Consider the following 14896-nt stretch of genomic DNA (forward strand, 5'->3'; position numbering starts at 1 on the left):
CATCTACGGAGGGAAAGTAGCTATCTCCAATATTGCTTGGTCCAAAGTCTATGTTTTCTGCACCATTGCTAAAAGACATTCTTGAGCACAGAAGTGAGCAGGATGATCTTTTGCAAATAGTTTGTAAATTGTTTTCCATCTGGTTATAAAATTGCAGATTGAGAAAAAACATGTAGTTTTCCCATTATTGATTTCAAAAGAACTATCGGAATTAATAGTATATACATCAGACTAATTCCTTTCAGCCCAAAGGACGTTAGAACAGAAGGGCTATTATTTCGTTTTGGCATTTTGCATTGAAAAATTTAAATGTCAGTTCCCTTTTCGGATTTTTGCCACCAAATATTACAGCCCTGTATAATATTTAAGGAAATTAAATAATGAAGAATCCGCATAAATGAATGTATGTTTCTCTCATTGTGATAAAACGGCGGTACCTAGAAGCCATCCAATTTTGAATAACGTATGTTTCCCACCGAATATGGGCATCTGGAAGCCCAAATTTGGAATTTGTTTTATTACCTATTTCCTATTTTTTAAAATTTTAACGAATTTTTAATTAACAAATTCAGCGATTTCAAGGCGAGCAATGGCATTATGAAACGAAAAAAAAAAAATATTTTTCTAGCGCGCGAGGCTGTGTATTGGAAATTCTAAAGATGCTTATTTAAAACTTATTTTGATTTATTGCTGTTGAACTGAATTTTATGGTTTAAGTGCGAAAAACTTGATATTTAATAAATAAAGATAATTCAAAAAACGTTAAAAAAACGCCCCTTCGGGCGTAATGTAAAATCTGAAAGTTTCAGATTTTTTTCTTCTTTTTTACCTTTAAAATATTATTAAAGTAAAATAAGTAATAAAATATTAATTCAAATGCCTACAGTCAAATTCTGTGTTCCAGTTTAACATGGATTCCTGAATTTTCTTTCAATGAAACAACGGGAGCGATCCAGACATCCAGTACCTGTTCTCCAACATTCGAGAAAGCAAACAGTATCACAGCGGAAGTTTAATGTTCTACACAGTTTTTATTTTGGATGCGCGCAGTGGTCATTATGTGTTTGCAGACGTGCACAGGCCACCAGAAGCACTGCAACTGCTGCGAGGTATAGGGAAGAGATCTTAGAGCACTATCTTCGCCTTTTCAGTGGCGCAGTTAGCTCTCAATTTATTTTTATGAACAAAATCCTGGTCCACATAGGTTTAATCTGATGGATGATTTTCTGTAAAGTGAATATATTAATCGAATGTATTGCCTAACCATATTTCCAGATTTAAATCCCTATAGAATCTGCTTGAGACACTGCTTTGGGCAGCGAAATGCAACTCGCCTTTCCTCTCTCCAAAACCTGCTGCAAGAACAGAACCATTTACTAGAAGAATTCCTAAACTGCTTCATTTTTAACACAAAATCAGGGCTGTATGACTATCTATTGTTAGAGAATACCACATGTCTATTAATCTAATTTCTTTGGTTTGATCTTGCAACCTCTGTTGTAGACTTTCCTACGCCGATGATCCTTAACCATGATCATGTGGATGTGCGTTTTCTCTTCCTAAAATGTCTGTTACACAGAACCATGAGACTTAATCCAAATCCAGGTCTTGCCGAATTATAGTCTACAACATTTCAGTTTGGACTTTGTTGTAGGCATGATTAGCTTCTTAATAACAGGAAATAAGAAAAATAACACATCCTCATAGAGATTAGAACTGCGGATACTTCATTTGCTAACTGCATGTACTAATCACCTGTCCAAAAAAACTTGTATGGCGGAATACAGTAATGCAGATGTATTTACTTAGTTTTATCTTGAAGCATGGTTGCGGAACACTTTTGCCATAGTAAATTCATATGAATGAAACCATCAATTAAAGAAGGTGTCCCTTTTTTCCCTTTTGGAAGCCTTTAAAAGTCGATTCATATATAAGGCCATCCTGTACTCGGATCCTGTACTCCGATCATCTGTGCTCGGATACTCGGATGTGTACATGTAACTAAAATAATTCACATTATCATTAGTACTTTGGGTAAAGAGCTGAACAATCGAAGTTCCAAAATGCCTCAAATATCGCTACAATCGTCCTGAATTTGTTCACTCATTATCTAGTAAACTCATGCTTTATTAGATCTAAGTCCTAGAAGTAAAATTTAGATGTTTCTGTGAAGACATAAAATTGGAGAAAAGAGGCATTTTTTATCCTTTTACTGCTCAGATATAAACAATTCATGAAGCTGAAAACATTTCTTTACAATTTTACCATTTTATTAAATGTTAGTTAAAGCTTTATATTACTGTAAAAATGATAAGATTATTTATTATTTTACTTAAATTATGTATGCTAACTATCTACTACTCATACTATATTTGACTCTTTACAACTTGCAAATTACATTAATATTTATTAACCGAATATTTTCAAACACACGCATATATATATATATATATAATTAGATATATATATAATTAGATAATATATATTTTTATAAGAATGTACTTATAGACTGGACAGGAAATATTTCATATGAGTGGCCTGTAGAATGCTAAGTTAGGAAATTCTAGTTTTTTTGATTTGATGCAATTTAATAAATACTGCTCAGAATGAGAGGAATAGTATGTTTATGATTAGAAAGTTTGCTATATTTACATCATTGATGCAGATGATTTTATAATGAAGAATAATGAAATAAGTAATTTTTATCGTCAGAAAGCAGCAAAGAAGAATGAAGACTATAGATTATTGACAGAAAGTTGAGGAAATGAAAAGGAGAAGACATAAAAAGTGAGGGAAAAAAGAAGAGAAAAAATAAGGAAAATAAAAAATCTCTTTAAGATGGTCTTATCACGGATAACTGAAGATGAAGGTCAGCTGATATTGGCACAGACACTGTCCAAAAAATCTGTGGGTTCTCTCGCGAGTGTTAAGAGATAGGCAGAAAACTTCGGGCTGCGGATAGAATACTTTTTGTGGTAGTGTAATACTTACTAAGCCTCTAAGGAAAGACATTTTAATATCTTTATCACTAAATTTATGTCTCAAGAAATCTTTTTATTTGTAAATTTCACAAGTTTACTTAAAAGTAATTACTGTATGCTTCGAAAAGCCTATGTCTTCTGAATATTTAAACTTGAAAATGCAAACTCTTGAAAGATGAGCAGTTTTCATGTTTAATTGCAATGAGTTAACATAGCCAATCCGAGGAAATGTCTACCTGAATTTTGCATTGGTACTGTTTGTCTATTGCTGTATAATGCACTTTAAGGATGCATCTTTATTTTAATTAGATCTAATGGTTTCTTATAATGTGAATTGAAATGTATACATATAACTCTTCTCTTTAATGCAGCAGTGCGGTAAAACATAGTTCTGCTTGTCGACAGTATATAGCCAAGGTTTCCTACTCTCTAAACCTGGGCTTACATTTACGCCTTATAATATTTTTTATAGAATATAGTTGCAAGGTGTAACTCTATTTGACTTCATATAAAAACTATTCGAACCTTCTTAGATTGCCAGACGAATTATTGCCCCATCTTCACCTCATCATTTTATCAACTTTAAATTAGTAAAGTCAAAATTTTAATTTAGAAACTGATGCTTGTCTTCGCTGCCCCGCCACTATTAGCATATTTTAAAGTAAAAATCTATTTCATGTGCTTGTAGGAATACACTAAATTGAGATAATAACACAGAAATTTCACCATGTCATCCTAATAATTATCACATCTCTATCCGTCTCACTTCTATATAAAACTGTCTTGACTATGCTATAGTATGCTATACTAATATTTGTTAGATAACTTATAATACTAAAATTTCTCAGATATTCTACAGGCTCATTAACATTTGAGAATTTATTGTTTTGTAACAATTCGAACACATAATACAAAGGCATAATTTACTGAGCTGATTGTGTTTCTAATCCGTGGGCGTTAAAGGTCAAACTAATCTTTGTATTAGCAGTGACATGAACATTGTTAGTTTGAAAGAGAAAATGGAAAAAAAAAAAAAAAACTTGAGAAAGGTCTTACCGTTATCTTTATGCAGTATCAAATCGTAACACTGATGTGAATTTCAATGCATATTAATTATCGTCATCTAACAACTGCAATGTAATAATCGCTTATGCAAATATATAAAATCTGATTATCTTTTACCTGATGTTTATTTAAATACTATTACTAATATTCCTTTACAGAAATATAATTTAGCGTATTCAAGTTTCCATAACTCTAAATCAAAATACAAGCGAAAACTATAAAAATAAAATCTGCATTGAATCATATCATGCCTTGGAGCATTCTTTGAGGAGAAATACTTTAGATTTAAAACTATCTTTGAACATTAAAAAAAGTTTGAGGGAATACTCCATTTAATATATTAAATGAAAACAATGCTGCTAATGATATTAAACTTCATCAATATGCTATTTTCAAACAGATTTGCTGCCGTGTACTCCATTTATTTGAAACATCAAAGATATTATCACTGATGTTTGAGACTGCAAAATAAAACGATAGTAAATTTTGAAAACTTTTCACATTTTATATGTGACTGAGGAGAAATAAACCAATAACAGTGAAACATTTTACAGTAAGATCTCCAGACTTAAATGTGTTATTTGACCAGAACTAAGAGCACAGAGGCTATCGACTTCAAAAATCTCTAGAACTTCTTTTCCTATAACTTTATGTATACGATCATGGGTGCCTTAGAACTGTTAAACACGGACAATATCGAAGCCAAACGTCTCAGTCGTCATGAAAAATCCCATACACAGAAAGAATGGCACAGGGTGTTTTTCTCGTTTGTAATGTAACTCCCAATCGGTTCGATCTAAATCATTTCTTTGCCTATTTAAATAGACATTTAGATATTATCATTGTTCAACTGATCCCCTAACGAAGTTTTATCATATGTATTTTCCAATTACCTAATATACTACCTATACCTAGGAAGTATAGCAATTAGTAGAGACTGATTGCTAGTCCATTCTCACTGACGTGGGTTCGTCTCATAGGATTTGGCTGTTCTGTTAAATTTCTTCCTTCTCTTCTCAGTATGAACGCAAAATCGGACTCCCTTGTGGTGCACTATAGATAACAATTTCGACGATGAAATTGCTAAATGAAGATAAGTCTTTCCATTCCTAACAAATGTTTGACCAAGCTTAGCCGAATTCTGCTGTAGGAAAAAAAATCCTTTTTAACTTTCAAATTAATCCACTGGTATACTCTGCACACGGTGGAGAGTATACAAGCGGACCAGTAAAATCCAAGGACCAGCATACGGATCACACTCAATTAAGAATGTCTCGTACCAGTGTCCTGCGCGTCTTGAACGTCGAGTCCTTCCATGCCTTTCGACTCCAGATGGTTCAGTTAGTTCAGTCAGTGCTTCCCGATGACCATCCTGAATGTGTACATTTCGGACAATGGCAATCACCACAATCAGCATTTGTGGGCTCAAGAAAACCTTCGCGGTGTGTGGCACCATGCAGCACAACAACGCTTCAAAGTTAATGCGTGGGCGGGTTTGGTCGGCAACTGCTTGTGGGGAGCCATCAAAAGTGTCGTATATCACGATCCTGTTGTGTCTGAAATGGATCTTGTGAAAAAGACTCGCCTGCCCAGCTGCTACAATCAAAGAAACTCCCGGTGTATTTAAACATGTCAAGCAATCAACGGTCCTTCGGTATCAGGCATGTTTGGAGTCTGACTGTGCAGACTTCGAGCATCTGTTATAACATACAAGCTGTCGTACACCATTAATCCCTCTGTTGTTTCAAATTAATCACTCTCTTGTTTCTTTCTCATCCTCTACCTCTGTTACCGCTTAACCTTGAAATTTCTGGGTATGGGTTACTACGCAATTCTTAAACATTATGATGTGCCCTACCTTCCCTAGAAGTTTGTCGCAACATATATATATCACTGCATGATGTGCTGAAATAAGTGATAAAAGAAGTGATCATAAGTGATGAAATAAGTGATCACATATTACTGCATGATGTGCTGCAATAATTGCTATAAATGAGGCTTTACAGTTTAAAATTTGATTTTTTTTTCACTCCCAGAAAACGTGATTATTAAATTCGGAATGTAAAAGAAAAAGGAAGATTTTATCATTCAAAAATAGCGCTTTATAAAATTATCTTTTGTAAGATTCTCTTTCACTGATATTTTTTTTTCAGTAATTAGCATAATAAAAAAAGCAGATCGGAACTTAAACAATTTACATCTCGAAATCCGTCAGGAGTTTTCCTGAAATAATAACATAATATGATGTTAAATTTTATAAATTGAAATTCTGTACCCAGTCATTACTGTACTATTTAAAGAAACTTTTGATTTATATTTAAATATTCTAACATAACTCTTTGATCGCTTTATTCGGTCAGGCCAGCTACAAAAAGAATGAATGTCTTACGCTTACTGCTTTAATGATAATCTCCAATAATAACTATTTCTTTACCAATTCGAGAGCGGTGAACATTTCATTAAATACTTTATCTTTTTTATCATATTAACGACACTATTAATCGTGCAATTGCAAGAATATGATGTCCTGCACAGAAGCTAATCTAACCTTTTTATATTCATTAAAATTTATCATCTAATAGTAATAGATGAATTTTGATGTGACACCTTTTTAGCAGCATAATATTTTAGTACAAAAATATATTATACTAATAAAGATTTAAACATAAAATGTTAGTTAGTAAAATACCGAAAGAAAGGCTATAAACATAAATGCATATTTGCCTCTATTTTACGCATACGGAATACCTATACTTATGACACTAAAAAAATAACTTATTGTAATGATATCAAGCATCCTTTTCGAAAATGTTTCTCATCTTCCGCAACAGACACTTTCTCACAGTCAAGAAACATTTACATGGCAACGCCTCATTATCATCTGCTGAGCCGTTTGCTAGAGTGGCGTACATTAAACTTTTTTACCCCATTTGCTTTACCCTGAAAACCATTGATTTCTGTAAACGGTATTACTACCACTCCTCACTCAATTCTCCTTGAAATTCTCACTCAATAAAGAGCAGTGGGAATACGTATTTTTTCTACCTTTTAAAATATTATTCTCATTCAAAGGGAAAAAATAAAGCAAGTCTAGAACTGCTTTAAGTGTAATAACCTATCCATTGTTTTTGAAACCGATATTGGTAGAGTGGAGTAAAAAATGACTTTTATGAGAAACCGACAAATAAATTGAATAAAATGAATGCTTAGTATTCTTTTCATTCTTGCAGAAAGAGTAAAAAAAGCTAGAATATCATTTTCCGGTTAAATATATGTTTCAGTTCAACATATGTTTGAGTATTACTAACCTGATGATAGTCCTTATCCGGGAATTTTCATGTTTCAAAAAGGAGCCTTTTGTTTATTTGCTCCTGTTTTGCAGTCGCGCAGAAATAAAATATGGATTGTAAAGACATATGTTATTTATTTATTTATCATAATGTACAAACCGCCGCCATTTATTCTACGCCACATGACTTCACAAAAGCATATCTTTTATAGTACAGGAATGGAAATTCAGGTTATTAATTTTAGATAAGGATTCTTTTCAAGTAAGTTGTTTCAAGAGTAATACTTGGAGAATATCCATAGATAATATGACAGAAATATTCTGCTTTTATTATTATTCTATAAAATCCGAATGACAGCGCAAAGACTAACATGGATGACATGAATTAAGTAATTTTAAAGGCATTACTTTCAGAATATTCATGGCTAATATGTCTGAAATGTTCTACTTTTATTATCCTCCTATAAAACCAAGTAATAGCGCAACTGAAAACTAGCATGGAAGCTATGTAGTAAGTAGTTTCAAGAGTGTTACGTACAGCATATCCATGGATAGTATGATTGGAATGTTCTGCTTTCATTATCATAAAATCTAAATAACAACTGAACGCTACTATAAAAGACCAGTATGATAAAGATACGAATCTTAATATTTTAGCAACGTAAATAAAATTCAAAATAACTATCATGTGGACATACCACGTTTTACATTTAGCAGCATCAGTAGCAAGTTTTTAGTATAGTTTAGAAACAATTTATTTGGGGATTCAGATAACAATTTCTTGTTTTAACTTCCCCTTTTTAGAAATTAATAGCATGTTATATATATATTTACTGAATTCAATAAATGTTAAATGAAAGAAGTTTTGATATTCGACAAAAGTAAATCCTTGCTGAAAGTAATTTACGGACTTCGATTTTGCCCTTATTTGTTATCGTTTCCATTTAGAAAATTTGTTTATGTCTGAAGTTTACTCATATCTTTTATGTTCTGAAGTTTTAGTCATACATGTTCTGAAATCATACATACTCAATCATACATCTTCTGAAGTTTGCTTTTGAAAGAAGCGTATAAAGTGGACTGTTAGGATTAAAAATATAATCAGGATAAGGAACTCGTTGTGTACTTCATTTTAGTATAAAATTCATGGACATGTGGTGGGAATATTTGCAGACAATGAATTTTGAATTTGAAAGATATTTATTTAATAGCATCAATGCATGTAATGCAATACAAGACATGAACCTGCGAAATTTTAGAAGAAATATAAAATATAGGAGAGGAACACCAGTACGTCCAGCAGATATAAAGCATTATGTTTGGCAATGTACATTGCTTGCAACCATAACAGCAAATCATCAACTAGGATTAGCAACCATTCCAGTGAAAAATTTATTCTACAATACAAAGTGTACGCTTGCACTTGAACAAGTTATGAAATATATTATTGAAAATGAATGTACAGTGATTATAAATAATTCATCATATTGCATGAATAAATTATTGAGAATTTAAGAGCAAGTTAAAATTATAACAAGTCCACTTTTCATTGGAATAGCAAGAGCAAAAAGAAAGATTATCAAGATTTTTTTCTACCTGCAAATATTGCATATATTGTGTATGATTTCCCTTCCCTACTCTATTGTTGCATTACTTTATATGCTTTAACAAAAGAACAGTGGGGCCTGTTAATGAGATTAATAAATTCTCCAGTCGGACGCAGTTTGTTCGCATGCCCCCAGCCTTATATTTGATATATTCAGAGTATGAATAGTTATTTGTTTTGCAGTTTCGGCACAAGTTTCAAAATTTTCTTCAATAACCAATAGATCAAGGGATCATAAAAACATGTCAGATATATTTGCACCACTGAACATAAAGCGTTAGACAAAGGAAAGCATGACAAGCTAATGATATTTTGGAAGTAACGTAACATAATCCCCCAGCACGGAAATGATTAAACTCGGATGGGAATTCCTCAACACTGAGTGCTTGCTGGCATCACTTGTGGTCAACAGTTGCCAAATACGTCCATGCATTTCTACCGACTGAAAATCAAACCAAAGGAATCGCACAAATTTCAAAAGCAATTAGGATTTTTTGGTATGCAAAAAGGATAAATCAAAGAATTAATCGAGAATGACGATTGGGAAGTGATGAATGAAGAATTATATGAACTTATAACACCTAAATGACAAAGAATGCCTCGGTACTGAAGAAAAACACAGCGCACCATTAACTTATAAAAAGGCTAAACGAGTTGTTAAAAAAGGCACAGAAACTGATTCTGATTTCGCAGCGAAGATTGACCCAAATGAAGAAAGAAGACGCATTGGGAGAGACACTGGGAAAACTCTGCGTTCCTAACAGAGAATTTTAAAACATTATCCCAAGCAAAAATCACCATCTTTATAAAAAACATAATTGTCTCATGTACTTAGTAAGCAATAGTAAAAATTAATATTTGTTTCGTTTTCTCCTTTCATTTACGATAGTATTTAGGTTTGTTTAAATTACGGATATCTTCTGAATTTAAACTATACGAAACATTTTTTTCTACACAAAATGAAGGCCCACAACGGCCGAGCGGTAAAAATCGCTGAACGCTGGTAGTTTGGGTAGAACGCTTCAGGTTTGAATCTTGGCCGGCAAAACCATCGGTCAGACTCGAATGTTGGCCAATATGATAGCTGCGTAGACGATTTCGTTGCTTTTCCCACGTGTAACATGCATACTAGCCAGATTCCCTAGAAAATACTCCACGAACTCCCCTTCGGCAGATAGCTCTCAGGTGCTTTGCCACAGTCAACTAAACTAAAAAAAACCCATAGAACGTTAACTTTGCGGGGCATGCACACACCCTATTAATGACGTAGCGCTCGCGTTCGGCAAGGGTTTACTGAATGTGAATAATTTCATACATTGTGCTTGTGCTGTTCGTTAGAAGAAAAATAACAAACAATGGTAATTCAGCTTAGGCAAACAAACATATACAGAAATATTATTGAATTTTACTTCATCTTTGCTATATAGCAAGAAAATCTGGTGATTGTCATATTATAGACACGAAAGAGTTATTTTTCTGTATCCAATAATTTCTCTCTAGAAGTGTACTCTTCTATAAATAGATCGCGTTGGTGTTAGCAATAAGAAATGCTTTGTTAAATTGAATTGAGACAATTAGATGTAAAATACGACTTCGTCCTTGTCTGATCTAATTAAATTAATGAGGAGAAATTAATGCCAATGAAACCGTCTGCAAAGTTTTCGGACGCTGAAAGAAAAGCCACAGAAAAAGGAAATTTCATGTATTTCTTTGAAGAAGTATCTTTTATAAATCAATTTTTTTTAACCAATGTATGTTAGAATTCAGTCAGGGTCTTTCCTAGGTACTCCTGAACTCCAACAATAGAATATTATTAAAATTTTTTAATTAATGCTAAAGTATCGTAGATTAGTTAAATGAGTATATGTTACATGTATTAAGACTTTCACTTATGGAGGGAAACACCACATTTATTGTTTCATATATGTGTGAGGTACGAATTACTATCGTTTCACTTCAAAAATCGATTATTAGAAAATATATATCGTTCAAAGTATCGGATAAATTAATGAAACATGGGATAAATGAAAGGTCATATGATGACTATATAGAATCAGGTTTACATAAACTAGGAGACTTCGGGAGCATAAACTAGGTCCAAATCCTAACAGACGTTAAGCGAATTATCACTGTTTCTGAAATGAAATGTAGACGCTTAAAAAGATTAAAAAATACTTTTTAAATCAGAACTTGAACATTAATGCACATCTTGTACTCACAAAAAAAAGCCACCACTTGTGGCGATGTAATTTAAAATAACTGTCAGATTCAAAATTTAAAATGTACGTTAGTAGTCAAGACTGCACAATTTAACTCTAACACTAAGTTGGCTCAGAACATCACCTAGCAGAAGAATTCAAATGGCGAAACTAAGAATGTGGCCTCGAGAGGCAGAAACACTCTCTGTCTTGGAATTATCGATGTCTTGGAATTATCTATCCGATGCGTCTCCATCCAATGTTTGTATCCGATGCGTTATCGATGTCTGTATCCATCCGATGCGTTATCGATGTCTGTATTCATCCGATGCGTTATCGATGTCTCGGTCTGTAAGCAAGAGGATCCATGTAAACGTTTTATTATTTGCATACAGTAGAGTCCAGCATTCTCGACTTTTGGGAACATAGTTTTTGGGAACCTTTCATATTCTGTGAAGTGAAAACGTCGAAAGAAAAGAAAACAAAACAAACTAATGTGACAATGGAAATGAAACTAGATGCCTTAAGGAGACTGGACAAAGGGGGAGTGTAAACAAAATTACCATGGATTTTAGGTGTTGGATGGACTACGTTGATAGGAAACGGAGTGGTCCAAAATCGAGTCTTGGTGTGTGAAAAGAGCATGCACGGATAGTTTTAAGGAAGGAATATGTGTGAAAGGTGGTGAATAAGAGAGAGAGAGTGAGACACTTTATTTGTGGTTCAAGCAGCAAAGGTAACACCCATTTCAAGACCAATTTTACAAGAGAAAGCTCTAAAATTTTATGGTGAATTTCAAGAACGACAGCATGGATTTACTGCTAGTGTTGCCTGGTTAGACAGATGGAAAAAAAGAGATAGGCATCAGGCAGTTAAACGTTTGTGAAGGGAAAGCTATCTGCTAAGTTGGAAATGATGCAATATTCAAGAATAATTTCCACAAGCTAATTGAGAAGGAGAGTATATCTGAAGATCAAATTTATAATTGTGATGAGACCGGTCTGAATTTCCGAGTGCTACCTTCGAAAACGCTGGCATTCAGGGACGAAAAATCGATACCTGGCTACAAAAGAAGCAAGGACAGAGTCAAATCTTGGCAAGCAGCAACGCAACAGGCAGCCATAAGCTCAAACTAGCGCTTATAGGCAAATCAAAACATTCCCGGGCGTTTAAAAACGTAAAAAGTATACAAATATGGAGCAATATTTAATGATTGTTTCATCAGCAGTTCGTTCCATCGTTGAAAAAGTTTTAAAATAAAAAACAAATATTTGTTAAGGAACGCGATTATCATTCTACGCAATGTCTCATCCCATCTTGATGCGGAATAGTTACGAGACGAAGATATAAGAGCTATATTTCTTCCTCCTTAACGTAACTTCAGTGTGTCAGCCGATGGGCAGGGCGTTTTGGACGCACAGAAAAAAAAATTACAGACATAAACTTCTTTCACCTCTTATCCTAGCCATAGAAAGCGTATAATATAATCGAGAAACTGAAGAAAATAGATACGTTGGATATTACTGAATGGATACCTCATACTTAGAGTGAAATCACGCAGATAAGCCTTGTTCATTCCTGGAGAAAGTTGTTGAGCCCTTCAGGAAACGAATTTCACAAAAGCAGAGAAGAGACAGAAAATTGTGAAATAGTTTGCTTACTTAAGAAAATTCCATGCTACGAAGAAGTTACTAATGGCGATGTTGAAGAATGGATGGGATAAAATTAAAATTGTGAAAATTTAGGGCATGTAGAAATAGTTTCACTGGTGAAAGACAATATGGATAAAAAATGAAGATGAATCAGGAAACGAAGAAACTGAAGATAACGGAAAAGCGAAAGTGATGACCCCATAGTGAAGGACTGAAAGCATGCTCCATTACGCGGAGGAGCAAGGTGCATCTGGTATGGGCATTTTGTTCCTTCTTTGCCTACGCGACATTTTGGTCCTGTCCTTGTGTAAATGTAATGGGCATTTTAATTGAATAACTGTAATTGGTCCTCTATGCAGCTATAACCGTATTCCGCCTTCATATGCCTTTTAGTAATTCCGTATCCCACTATTTTCCTCATACACCTCATATTCTTTTCAGTAATACTAGAGATTTGTGTGCGGTCGGGGGAAAACTATATAAGATGAAGAGAGCATCAGTTTCTCAATTGTTAGTTCACAACTAAATTCGGAGTATTTGAGATATCCAATGACAGCTTCTTCTTATAGACATGCTTTGCACTACGTTTCATTTGATGTTCTTAGTAGTTTGAAGATGATTCACTACTGATTGTACTCGGTACTGTGAAGGAGTTGTACCACTATTTTTGTGGAAAGTTCCAGAACTATGAAGTGATTCTTTCAGTAAAATAAATTTTATTATACTATCATCAATTCTCTGCGCATTCAATCTATTATGAATCCGTACGCACGCAACGTCATTATATATGTGCTACACACGGTTATCAGATACCGTATACGGTTGCTATTCAATAATTTTTCCTTGGTTGAATTCTCGCAGAAACATCACCTGGCCTGTTTATGGCTGTAGCCAAGTTCTAAGTATCCTATTTTTTATTTTGTTAATTAGTACCTTAAGCCGAGTCTTCCAAAATTATACCGGATTTTAGTAATGTTATGTTGGTCTGTTATATAATTTCTCAGTGACACAAACTGGTAAATACTGTTAAGGCTAGCTTTAATTGATTTTCCCCTAATCCTGGAAAACAGCCTGTTTCCAAAAGGTTGCATCTGATGTGAAACAATATTTATTTTTTAACTTTATGATATAGTATAATCAGAGATTATACACTGAAGTGACAAAAGTCATGAGATACCTCCTAATATTTTGTCGGTCCTTCTTTTGCCCGGCGAAGTGCAGCAACTCGACGTGGCATGGACTCAACAAGTCGTTGGAAGTCCCCTGCAGGAATATTGAGCCATGCTGCCTCTATAGACGTCCATAATTGTGAAAGAGTTGACGGTGCAGGGTTTTGGGCACGAAATGACCTCTCGATGATGTCCCATAAATGTTCGATGGGATTCATGTCGGGCGATCTAAGTGGCCAGATCATTAGCTGGAACTGTCCAGAATGTTCTTCTAACCAATCGCGAACAATTGTGGCCCGGTGACATGGCGCATTGTCATCCATAAAAATCCCATCGTTGTTTGAGTACGTGAAGTCCATGAATGGCTGTAAGTGATCTCCACGTAGCTCAAGGTATCCAGTTCTTCCACTCAATGATCGGTTCCGTTGCACCAGAGGACCGAGTCCATGCCATGTAAAAACATCCCAGATCATTATGGAACCACCACCAGCTTGAACAATGCCTTGTTGACAACTTGGGTCCATGGCTTCGTGGGCTCTGCGCCACACTCGAACCCTACCATCAGCTCTTACCAACTGAAATCGTGACTCATCTGACCAAGCCACGGTTTTCTATTCATTTAGGGACCAACCGATATGCTCACGAGCCCACGAGAGTCGCTGCAAGCAATGTCGTGCTGTCAGTAAAGGCACTCAAGTCGGTCTTCTGCTGGCATAGCCCAAGAAGACAAATTTCGCCGCACTGTCCTATCGGAAACGTCCCTCGTACGTCCCACATTGATTTCTGCGGTTATTTGACGCAATGTTGCTTGTCTGTGAGCATTGACAACTCTACACAGACGTCGCTGGTCTCGGTCGTTAAGTGCAGGTGGTCGGCCACTGCGCTGTCCATGGTGGGATGTTATGCCTGAAATTAGATACTCTCGGCACACTCTTG

At 34.6% G+C, this 14896-nt stretch overlaps 1 protein-coding gene across 3 annotated transcripts in view; it reads right to left on the minus strand.

The window, feature by feature from the left end:
- Positions 1 to 14896, minus strand: part of LOC118197664 (cell adhesion molecule Dscam1-like) — a 927954-nt gene that overhangs the window by 130587 nt on the left and 782471 nt on the right. The gene's annotated exons all lie outside the window — the stretch shown is intronic.

Source organism: Stegodyphus dumicola, chromosome 5 (genome assembly GCF_044657685.1).
Source record: "Stegodyphus dumicola isolate Sdum_Otavi_A_Nest chromosome 5, ASM4465768v1".
NCBI lineage: Eukaryota > Metazoa > Arthropoda > Arachnida > Araneae > Eresidae > Stegodyphus > Stegodyphus dumicola.